Here is a 13148-nt window from a genome sequence, read left to right on the forward strand (position 1 = left end):
TTTAAAAGCATCAGCTTTTAGTTTTAGGGATAAAATAACTCTAAAAATAGTTCAGGGGGCGGGTCCTGCACGGTGGCGGGAAAGTGGCAGGAAAGCAGCCACTGTTGCGCATCTTCCTGGGAGCTGAGGGCGAGTCCCGGGCCTACCACGGGCGCCGCCAAGCACCTGGAATTTGCGGCTAAGAAGGAGCTGGTCCCCATTATCCCGAACTTCAGCCTGGACAAGATCTACCTCACTGGGAGCGACCTGGGGCCTTTCCGCCCTGGCTCCCCAGTGCAGATGCCTCTGTGGCGAGCGATCAACCCGAACCCAAGAAGGGTCGGCTGCTTCCTCCCAAGTGGACGGACGCAGAAAAGTTGGAGAAGATGAAGGATCGTGAAGGAAAGGAAGAAACGTTCCCCCCAGACCTAGCCCTTACTCCAGGGGAACTTACCAAACTCCTGCTAAATAAGGTTTCGGACAACATCCCGAAAGCAGATGAGATCTGGACACTCGCTAGCCAAGCTCCGGGCGTCTGCCGACAGCCTAGTGAGACAACGGGTGACACGCACCAAGCTGGATAACTTGACCCTGATGGAGGTCAACACCCCCGGGCTTTCCTCCCACCAGCTCCACTACGGACACAAACTCCGCACACACCTGCAACCTTCTGAAGGTGCCCAGTCTCAAGACTTCGAGGGAGAGACAGGTTTGTCCAGGCCCTTGTCTGAGGCAGGAGGCTCCCGGGTGGTGTGTGAGCGCTCAGGACTGGATAGAGAGACTCACATTTCTGGAGTTCTAGAACCACTTTTGAATGTCTGGAAAAAAAGTGCAGTGAAGCAAGGAACGGCTCTGTAACATCGTTAGAAAGCATTGTTAGAAAGGCTTGTGCTTAGTCCTCGACACGTGCTGTAATTCCACATCTGTATCTAGGAGCCAGCTGGCCTTTCATGCGGGAAAGAAAAAAAGCTTTGGCAGAACAAGCGGTTTCCGCCTTCAGGCTCCTGCTCGCAACTGTCATGCGCAGGTGAGTGGTCCCGGCTGGAAACTGTCATGCGCAGGTGAGTGCTGGGTGACGTCACTTGTTGCTGTCAAAAGATAGAGAGATAGCGGGAGTGCCGATGAGGCCGTGGCATTTTTCTTTTCCCTTTTTGATCCTGATCTCTTGAGCTAAATTTAGAATCTCCTACAGAGGTGGTTCACACAGAGAAGGAAAGCAGATGAGTGGCTAGCGACGGTTGACCCATGTTTGTCCTCTAAGCCCTGATACACAATGAAGACGGAATAAAAAAAAAAATTCAGCAATGCTTCGTTAATTCCTGTCTTTAATTTTATTAATTCTTTCATTCTATTTTCTTTAGTTTTATTTTATTATTTTCCTAGCATCTGAATTCATATGTTCTTTTTTTTCCAGTTTTTATTTTTAAATATACATATTTATTTGATTTATATGGTGTGTTTAAAATTTTATCTCTCTTCTGAATAGATTTTGAGCTTTTTAATAGCAAAATTATGCTGCCAATGACATCTGTGTTTTGATATTTGTGCACAGTCTGAGATTTGCCTATTAATAGAAAATTTCAAAGTATTTAAATGTATTTTCATGATTAATATGTCTGGTCTTCTTTAATCTAGTTTCATGCTTTTGATTTATTGTGCTTCCTTTACATTATACTTTATTTAATTTTTTCCTTTTCATTTTAAAGGTAAACATCCTGTTTTTGTTTAATAACTGTTAAGCTTGCATTTTTAAAATATTAAACTTCAAATATCTTTATTTATGAATATTAGTATTTTAAGGGCCTATCCTGACCTCTTCTACGTAGAATGAGAAAATTACCAAACTTTTTTATTCCACTTCTACCCTTCCGTGCTTTCATTTTTTTTAAGAATCTGTACTTAAACCTTGATTATCATTTTTAAACTATTTTATCATTACAAGTTTGTTATAGTAATTTTGCAATTTTCCATCTTTTTTTTCTGAACACGGTTTACAAATTCTTTGTTAAAATGTTTATTTAATTGTGCCTCACTGAACTTGAATGTGACTTTAAATTGCTTAATAGCTGTTTGTTTTCAGAACAGGATGAATGCTAGCTTTTTAGTCTTTCCCTTTACTTTTCCCAGTGAATATGGAAACTTGACTGGGTCCAGATCTCTTACATCACAACCTTTTCCCTTAAATTCCCTTATGTCAAGAATGGGTTTAGGAATGGTAACAGGATGGGAACACCCTCAGCCTGAGGCTGGCTGAGCAAACGCCTTGGCAGTAGGTTTACCACACTAGTCACCTGACTGCAAACAGCCCCGAGCACTAAACATGCCACATTTCACTCCTCTGGGGCCATGTTGCAAAAGTGTTGGAAAATTCTGCGATAGCTCTTGCTCTGTTGTTTTGTCTTCTTTATAAGTTTTGGAAAAGTTTGAAACCCAGGTATTTTTTCTTTCATTGTATTTAATTTTTTTTTCCTTCATCCTAGATGCTTGTAGTTTCTTTTTTATTTTTAAATGTACAGACTTTTATCAGAATGTGTTTACATTCAGTTCCTTTTCGTTTAAATTTGACAACTCATGGGCCATATGAGTTTACAGAGTAAGTTTATTCTGGGTGTTTTCTCTCATAATATTTTTGCATTTTCTTTTAGGTCATTTGTTATGATTCTTCTTTAGGAAAACAACAAGTTTCCATATTTTGTTGTTTATCTTTTGTGTTTATCATCTTTCCATTAATTGTTTGCACCTCTTTTTGCTGTCCTATGCACTTTAGGCAACATCTTAAGTTAATCTTTTATGTAATTTTTGATCTTCTGCCACGTCAGTCCTATTCTTTACTTTGTCTACAACAGGCAAAAATTTTATTCCCACTTTTTAATAAATTTTATAACATTTTATTTATTGTACTTAACCTTTATATTACTTTATATCTCTTGGCCCACACATTTTTTTCATCTCTATCACCTTATGTCATCTCTTTTCTGTATTGTCATATGTATAATGTTTTATAAAACTTGATTGGTTTCAAAATTTTATACTGATTAAACTACAATGAAATATGTATCTACTTATTTATTATGTATGTATTATTTATCCTTTCTTTTTGTTATGAAATCTCTTCATAGGCTTTACTTTCTTTTCTTTTTCCTTCATATATGCCACAGTGGTGATAATTCTATACAGGCATCTATTTTTCTGAAAAAACAGAGAACTGTATGATTTAGGGACCTCTCATTCTCCAATTGAGCACCATTGATTTCCTCGCATTTGATCTAAAGTTGGAAAGTTAGTTGATTGGTTGTTTTTTCAATTATCGAAAAGCCTGAGGAATACAGACAAAAGAATTTTGTCCAGTGGGAAAGCTATCTTTCAGTGTTTCTGTAAATAGAAAAGTTAAATATATCTTATGCTACACATCAGATCCAGCATCTTAGTGTTGTTACCAACTGCCTCAAGAAAGAATTTCTGTGTTTTTAAAAAGAAAAAAAAAAAACTGTCAAAATCTGCTGTTGCTCACCCTCTACCTCTACCCTCCACCTAAGCTCAAGCCTTCTGGCATATCTACACTCATTTCCACCTGGTGGCCATCAACCTCACCAAAGAAGAGCCCTGAAGCTTTGGGCAGGTGCCTTTTCCTATCGAAAGTAAAAACTCTAGAGCACGCATTTAAGTTTGTATGTAACTTAATTCCATGTTTTTTTTCTACTCAGGTAACTGCTCCTCAGACTCAAATGAATACATTTAGAATAGAGACCAAATCTTGTCTTCTGTCTCCATTGTGCCCCAACATTGCTAGGCAAATAATTGTTTGTTCAGCGTTTGCTTGCTTACTTGCCTGCATGGCTGATAGGTTGATTAGAGAAGCTCCTATTACCACGAGCAGTCTGGTGTTTGGGACCCCCCATTTCAAATGTAGATTCATGCTGCTGGTTTGGGGGATTCCTAAAGTTTGGAACCTGTGTGATTATATTTCAATACACCAGTAAAAGAAAAAACATGGCAATCATATCTCAGTACAAATCCCAATGCTTTATTCTATCTGATCAGGAAGATCTGCTGTATTTCACTCTATCTCCTTTAAGGTGATAAAAAGATAAGTGACCAGTAAGGACTCTGTAGATACAGTGGTAACGTGACTTTAAAAAGAAAAGTAAGTATGGGCACCAGGTCAGAGGTGAGGTCTGTTCAGGGCAGAAAGACCTTTCCTGGTGGGCTATTTGGTCTGTGAAAATCTAGTCCAGTGCTGGCCAATAGAACTTTCGGCAATGATGGACACGTTTTATATCTGTACATTTGATACAGTAGCCATTAGCCACATGTGGCTATTGAGCCCTTGGAATATGCCAGAATGACTGAGAAAGTGTACTTTTAATTTTATTCAACTGTGATCAATTTTAGTTTAAATAGCCACATGCACTGAAGACCAAACAAAACACCTGGTCAGATCCTTGACTTGTCTTTAATCAACTTCCCTCCAGTACAATCCAATCCTCCAGTTATCCCCAGCCTATTTCAAGGAGATTTTGAAGCAAATTATTAACTTTCTTAGTTTTTTGTTTGTTTGTTTTTAGATAGATCACTCTAGATTTTAAAGGACCATGTGTGTTATATCTGGAAGGTTGAAGGAAGTATCAACCTCTTTCCTCCAGGAATTCTGAGTCTTGTCTCACAGCTACGACACAGCTTATGGTCAAATATGAGTTAGCTGGGAGACTCGGGGGCCCTATAAGTATGACAAGGATTTTAGGAAGGAACTGGACTCTTTTATCTTCACATTGTCTTTTCTTCCCCCCGCTAAGTCCCTTCCATTCATGGAAGAGTCAGCCATCAGTGAGCTCGGCAGTCCTCATCCACCCTTCCCTAAAACTAGCAAAATCTGTTCTTGTAAAAACAAACACCTAGCGCTTCCCTGGTGGCGCAGTGGTTGAGAATCCGCCTGCCAATGCAGGGCACACGGGTTCGAGCCCTGGTCTGGGAAGATCCCACATGCCGCGGAATAACTGGGCCCGTGAGCCACAATTACTGAGCCTGCGCGTCTGGAGCCTGTTCTCCGCAACAAGAGAGGCCGCGATAGTGAGAGGCCCGCGCACCGTGATGAAGAGTGGCCCCCGCTTGCCGCAACTAGAGAAAGCCTTCGCACAGAAACGAAGACCCAGCACAGCCATAAATAAATAAATAAATACAAATTTAAAAAACAAAACAAACACCTAAACCTCATGCTGTTTGTTAAGTGTGTGAGGAGATTTACTATAGCAGATATTCAACTTCTAATATCACTGTGCACAGTAGTTATTACTTTACCATTTTGCAGATGAAGAGGGAGAAGAGGAGATGAATAAGGACTAAAAGGAGAATAAGTTAGAACCCAAGTTAGATTTTTAAGGTCTGTGATTTTTCATCTCAACCTCGGACCTGTCCTCGCTCTATATAAAGTTATAACCATAATTCACTCTCAATTAACTGTGAGTATATTTTACATAGTTAACCTAAACTCATTCCAACAAACAGCCTTCCGAAAGAAAGAAAGAAGCTAATAAGACTAGCCACATTGTGCTGTTAATTCCGTCAAATGTTTTGTTGACTTGTTCCATGGGAAGGACTCAGAAGTAAATATGTGTGGAATAGAGATATTGCTACTTCCTTCCTCCACCCTGGTTTAGTCACCTGGAAAATATCACGAAACCGCTCAGTCCTATGTACCATCACAGGATTTATAAATCATCCACAAAAATAGCTGCTTCTGCCCCCAAATCTCTGTATAACTATACATAATGGTATGTGGATGGGTGGGCGTAGGGGGCTTGTAACTATTTAGGGAATCTTTAGGTTCATAAGAAAGAGAGGAAGTTGTTTCTCTTTTGAGAAACATCTTTGAAGATTTTACTCCAGAGGAAAATCTCAGTTATAAATAAACTGTCCACTTGATTTCACCTATCCCGATGCCTAAAATTTTGCCAAATAGAATTGCATTTTAGTTAACAATAATTCTTTTATAAAATCCAAATATCTTTGAGAATATTGTAGGTCTGTCCATTCACCAACACCTCAGCAAGCTTTGTTAGAGAAATTTGATTTTTAATTTGTGGGAGCTGCAGAATAACTGCAGAGTATGCAGTAGAACAGGCCTGGATAGCCATGCAAAATGTAGACTAGTGGTCCTCATACTTTTGAACATGTAACATCAAATTCTAGAATTTGGAGAAATGAGAAGTTTTTAGTCCCACCCCAGAGATTCTAAATCAGTAGGTTTGAGGTAGGTACAGGAATTTGCATTCAAACAAGTATCTCTAGGTGATTCTGATGCATGTTGCTCAGTTGCAGGAAATGTTATGCCCTGGAGGCGTGCACAGCACATTCTGTGCACCCTACGTGGGGCCCTGTGCATCTCCCATTTTGATAAGAGTTTAGGTAATTGGAATGCATGAAGCATAGGGGATCATGAGGAAAGGGCTAAAATGGAAAGATAGATGAATATTTGAAAATGACTCAGAGCCATTTCAAAATTTCATTAAAGTTTGGCTTTGCACCTTGGAGAGCAGCAACCTCCCATTTTCTCCCTCCTCTTCCTTCTCCTGCTCCACTTCTACAAAACTCCCTACTCTCACAGCCTATAATCTATTTTACATAGTCTTATATCATATAGGCAAAATATTTTTTTCTGTATTGCCTTGGGAATCCGTCAATAATTTTAACATTACTTCAATAAGAAAATTTGTAAAGTACAAACAATCCAACACACCCCTTCCCAAAGGTAGGAACTTAAATGCATACTAAAAAGGAAATCAGGCGGAAAAAATGCCAAGAGAAAAATAAAGCAACTCTACCTTGTCAAGAACCAGCATGTAAATTGATTATATTGCCTCTCAAAAAAAAAAAAAAAAATTGCAGTTATTAGGAGTGAATGAAGGGATTATTGCCACATTCTAGGGTTTCCAAAGCCTTTATAGTTGTTCCTTAGAATGTTTCAATTAAAGTGCACTAAATTTTTAAAATGTAATATAAATTCACAACCAGATAAGTACAAAAGAATATTCTAAAGCCATTTATGAATGAATTTTGGACTATTCATCTGCTTCTCTCCATTAGGACAGTCAAACTGTAATGTCTTTATTCCTTTGTTATATGAAGTGTGGAACTCAGACTTGCAGGATCACCTGGGAGCTTGTTAGGAATGAAGAATTACAGGCCTTACCTCAGATCAACTGAATTCAAATCTACATTTCAACAAGCTTTCTAGTGACTTGTATGCACATCAACATTTGAGAAGCACTGTTTTATTTCATAGCAGGACTTAACCTCTGAGGGAACTCAGAGCCTGTATACTATCGATACTCTCCTGTGTTGGTGATATTGATTATCTTGAGTCTGGGTCTGAAATATTCAGAGATTATGACTTTAGAATTGATTTTCAGAAATAAATTCATTTTTATGAATACATGTTTCTATCAAAAAATTATATTGTTGACATTTTAATTCCTATTAAGGATTCTATAAAATAAGGCTAAGGTCCTCAGTTTGGTAACTGACCAATGGATAGAGATAATGGCAGAGTCTCTTTCAATAGAGAGTAGGACCAAGAATCCTACTAATTAGGATTTTTTAAATACATGTTCAAAAACACGTAATACTGTAAAATAAATGCCTTTTCCACCCTTATCCATTTACCCTAGTTAGACTATGGTTGGCCACTTTCAGTCAAAATGCAGAAGAGAAAACTGTTACCTTGAGCATCCATAAAGCCCTCTACATTTCTTGGGTTATGAAATTCAGAAACAAAATTTAATGCCTTCCTTCATGACTCTCCACCTCAAACATCTTAAATCCTCAATAAAAGACATCAACAAAATTGTGAAAAAGCACACAATAAAATGGAGGAAAAAAAAGAAGAAATGGATAAAAGGGTTCATTCGTAAGTGACATTTTAAAATTTGTCTTTTTAGTTTAAACTATTTATTTTGCTTGGTCATTCATTAGCTCCTAGAAAGTAGGCTCCAGATCCGCAAACTAAGGTTTGTTTCTCTGGTGACTTAATCCTATCACCCGCTGTGTTAAGTAAAGTAATTATTTTACCCTGGATCAAGGACAGAGTTTCTGCCCTTTGAGGACTATTTCCCTCACTTTATTCCTTAACTGTAACTGCGTCCCATACCCAAGCCAATCAGCATGAAAATATATGCATAATTTTTAAAAGCAAGTTTCAAAAGAGTAGGTAGATGAACACAAAGCCATCAACATAATCAAACGATTCAACATTCCTTTAATGAATTCCTGATGTATGCAATGAAAAAGCTTCTTTTTATTCACCATAATAAAACACTATACAATTTTGATGACCTAATTTTTGCTCATTTAAATTATTTTATTTTTAATTTACTTTGATTTACTGATTTCTTATTGCTAACTTTGTATCACTTTAATTCATGACAATCTCTGATTATTTTCTCTTAGCATTTTTACACAGTTTCATCCATTTCAACAATCTCTTTTCAAACATTTTGATATTTCCTAATCAATTACAATACTGTAGGCAATCAGCTTCTCAAGGACAGGGCTTGGGCATCACTTGGGCTACATCAAATGTATGTAGCGCTTCCATATTAATGGTAGGACCATTAGTATGGAAATGCTACATACATTTGGCAGAAAAAAAGTCACAGCTAGTATTAATCTTTGATGAATACATACCCTCACTTATATGAATAGAATAAAGGGAGACAGATGTTTGTGATTTAGTTTATATAATTCAAAATCTTCATTTGTGCTATATAATTGCATATATTTACTTTTACTAATAGATGGAGAGTACATGTAGCTAGACACAGCATTTAAACAGAAAGAAATACAGCTTGATTTTATAGGACTTTGCCCTTATTAGGAGTTGGGAGCTCAGCTACCTCTGTAAATACACAAACAGACCTATATAACCATATGCAATGCTTGTAGAGTTTCTCAGTGTCTATCATGTAGCCTAATGCTATCGAAGTACTCCAGTGATAATAAACTCAAGGCTCAAAGGACAGTAAGAATATTATTCCATATAATGTATTATGCATCAATAGTTTTGGCCGGGCAAACCCTACCAGCCTCTCAGGCCACCGCAGCAGAGCTAATGAAAAGAATAGTAACTGATTCAAAAAATGGAAAAGTAGAAAGAAGAAAGGGAGACCAAAGGGAGTTAAAATATAGCAGTAAAAACATAGACCCTTCTTTCTGGCCTTTTTTTTTCTTTTTTCCTTCTAGCCATCTTTTTCTATCCACCTTTTGTTCCACAAGTCTACTCTGTGGATTCTCTACTGTTATCTGTCATTCTCCATTCTCCAAACCTTCATCCAAGCCTTTTGCCTCCACTTTCCTTTCTCTTGTTCTGTTTTTTTTTTTTTTCTGTTTATTTGCCATCAAGCTCAATTCAAGGTTAAAGTTAAATACATACTTGTTGCCAATCAGCCCCAGATATTTACTTGTCAAATTAAAGCTTCTAATTCAAATCAATCCATTATTATGACCACACGCTAATTGTAACCCTAATTAATATGTATATCACACAGTCCATGACATTAATTCCACCTGAGCAATATTCTCATTTTTTTCTGCATGGAAGAACTACTCTGTCACAAACAGCAAATTTTAAAGATTTGTTGAAGTCCCTTTGCCCTGTAATAGTGTCTGGTTGTCATTTTTCAAGAAAGATAAATTGGGTCCATTACCAGGAAATAGTTGCTATTGCCAGTTTTTTTAACACCAAAACTGTTCCCTGATCTTTAAAATCCCTTTCTATTGATCTCTCTCATATCAGATTGTATTGGAAAGACATATTTTAGACAGTTTAAGATCCTTTCTCATCATTGCATAAGAAATGAAACAGACAATTTCTATCGATGGTTACTCAGAGATACGTGCTTCATTTCTCGGGTACCATACGAAAAAATCACGCACTCTTAATATCAGGCAGATTACACAAATTTGCATGATTATTCTGAAAAGATGATTTAACAAGATGTTTGAAGTAGCACAGAGAGAAGTTTTTTCAGCTTCATGATTTTCCAAAACAACACAGATTTACCAGCATTGCAAAACTTTCTCCGTCGAGCTTAAACGTACTACATGCTCGAGTGTTTTAACATGTGGATTTTTTGATTCTAAAGGAGGACTTGCCCCTGAATATCAGGAATTTGCCAACTTAATTAAACTATCGCAGTAGTGTTTTGAAGACACATTCATGATTCTCTTCTGGCTTTGCTAGCCCTTTCCATTAAAGCCAAGTATTCTGAGGGTCCCTTACTTTTTGCATCCCGCCTCTTTGTATCAGTCTCTTCTCAGATTGAGTTTCATCATCAAGCACGTTTCACAGCAAGTGTGTGTGCATGTCTGCTCATCTTTTTTATGCTTGCTGCTCACATAAAGACAAGAATCCCATTTATGAAAACTGGTGCAGGAGAGTATCAGTCAAAAATGTGGGGACCATCAAACTTTAAAATGTGCAGCAAGAATGCTATGGGAATTTTGTGATATAAATTTGGTGGGTGGTGTGGAGGCTTATTATTGTGTTGTATTTTATCTTTGTAAAAAGCCTTAACATTTTAGGCAAACTGACCCCAAATGAATTAATATCACGTGATAGATAGAGAGAAGGATGGATAGATAGATAGGATAGAGGTGTACATATATATGTACATAGACCAACATTTGATATGTATGAGTTACTTAAACGTGAGTGAAGAAGGAATTGAGAAGAAAAGCTTCTCACTCCTTCAGTTCCCTGGCTAAGACCTCAGCTTGCCTTCCTGCACACTCTGACTCCTGATAGCAGCTCTTTCCCACTTCCCCCTGCCCCTCTGTCCCCTCTGATCCAAGAAATTGAATGTTGCAACCCAATAATATGCTTCAAGCAGTCTCTGTCACACAAGTAACGTCACTAGGATCATGAAAAAAAAGTCAACAAAAATATAACTAATAACCTCCCTTGTTTCACTGCCATACAAAGGCTTTCACACCAGCCTTTTTATGATTAAAAAAAGTATTCGACCACAGCTGTTTTTTTAGAGAAAGAGCAAAATTCAATACTCTATCATTCAAAAAACTTTTGCAAGCTAGACTTGAACTTATACATTGAACCTAAATTATGTTTGAAATAGGTTCCTTTATATAGTTTAGAACAAATGGTTTCCAGATGAGAGTCAAAACTCAAAAATAGAGCCTAGAATTCAGAACTGTTCCATTGGTTTATGAAATTTGTAGGCTGAGGCATCATTTTGCCTTAAAATCATTTTGGCTCAAAATCTGCTAAAAGCATGTATTTTTGGTCTCTTGGCTCCTTGGAGAATGTTTATCATGGATGCTATGGAATTTCTGTCAATTCCTAAAACAACCAAATATTCTACTTTTGGAGACCTAAATAAATAAGAAACACAGCTTTTTTGAACTTGTAGCATAGTATCAAGTTCAAAAGGAAAGTCTGGAGCTAAATCCATTAGATGGAACAACAACAGAGCAGATCTAGGCAAATCATCTGCATTGCCTCTGTCATCCTATTCCTTTCCATTTTTTGGATTTTTTTTTTTTTTTCTGTATTACCAGATGCAGAGTCTCCTGCCTTGGGAAAGGGAAAAATAAAAAGAGTACATGTGCTTCATTCTTTCACAGAATGTTCTCTTTTGAAACCAGAAAATATTCAGAATCATAAAATAATTTGAGATTTACATTTTTTATGACAAATCCATCCCTCTTTTAGCACAGTGAATGTATGCTGCAGCTTACTGATATAGTAACAATGTAACATAAAAGAGAAAGACCAGAGTTTTGATTTGGAAGAATTGGGGTTGAATTCTAATTTCAATGCCTACTAAGTAAAGATCTCCCTGAGTTTCAATTTTCTCCTCTGTAAAATGGGAATAATACCTAGTTTTCAAGGATGTTGGGAGGGTCAGAGATAGTGTACATAAGTCGATAACACAGTCTTTGACCCATAATAGATGGTCAGTGTGAGAACTATTACACTGCTGATATTCTAGGAACAAATAGAATTCACATGCCTGCCCTCAGATTTTTTCAACAGTACCTCCCTGAATCTGTGTATATCCAAGAGCATCTCAGGTATGATCTGTCATTGTTAGCTATCTCTATTCTCCCTCTAAGAAAAAGCCCGGTTTCACTATGGGTTTAGGTATGAATTGGAACTTGGTAGTCACAATTCTAAAATAATTGGAAACTAACTAACTACTGTCACATGAACCAGCAAAGCAGCTTATGCCCTTTTCCACTTTCTCCAATACATTTTCTTGCATGCAGCGTTCCTTTGACAAATCTTATCATAATTTATATTTCAAGAAGCACCGATAAATTGTCCATGTAGTTCAAAGTTGTTTAAAGAAAACTACTTGAAACATACTAGGAAATAAATCTCTGACAAATCTGTCTCCCCATTTCCCATGATTTCTTCTGTCTCCTTCTTTGTCCCTCTCTTATCACTGCAAGTCCCAATTCTCTCCATTTGCAAAAGTTACCTCTTCCTTGAAAGGCAATTCCTGTCTCCTTTATAACTATCACAGTAATATGGTGGCATATTTTTTACTGTGATTATTATTCACAAGCAAGTACAAAGCTGTTGCTTCTGTAATAACGCACGCCAGAAACCTGGGAATTGCTTTCATCTTCTTTATCTGTAGCAGCAACTCATCCCAAGGTCACCTTGGGCTGCCATGCACTGTCTGTTACCTCTGTCACTTCCTTAATTCGTGACCTTCCATGTCCTGGCACTCCTCACTTGACCCATCATAAAGACTTCAAATCCTTCCTGCCTCTAGTCCTGCACCTCTGCAATTTTTCTCCCCACTGTTAACAGAATGTTCTTTTAAAAGCAACAAATAGCACCAACTTTGTAAATCTTTTTTCTTTTGTCTACTTCATGAAAATTCCAAGTCTGGGGCACGACTGCCTGTTGTCTCCTGAGAAGGTAGGTTTGGGCAGGGGCTCAGAGCTTGGCTTTTAGAGTTGCCCTCTCCTGGGCTTACAGGCCGGTTTCTGCACTTACTAGCTGTGTATCTTTTACACTGATCCAACTTCTCCAGCTTTGGTTTCTCTCTGTAAAATGAGGATTACCTGGAGCATTAAATGCAATAATTAATTTATAGTGACTAGCAGAGGGCCTCCCTCCCACGTAGAAATCACTTGGCAAGTGG

This window comes from Balaenoptera physalus, assembly GCF_965194825.1.
Source record: "Balaenoptera physalus genome assembly, chromosome: 12".
NCBI classification, from domain to species: domain Eukaryota; kingdom Metazoa; phylum Chordata; class Mammalia; order Artiodactyla; family Balaenopteridae; genus Balaenoptera; species Balaenoptera physalus.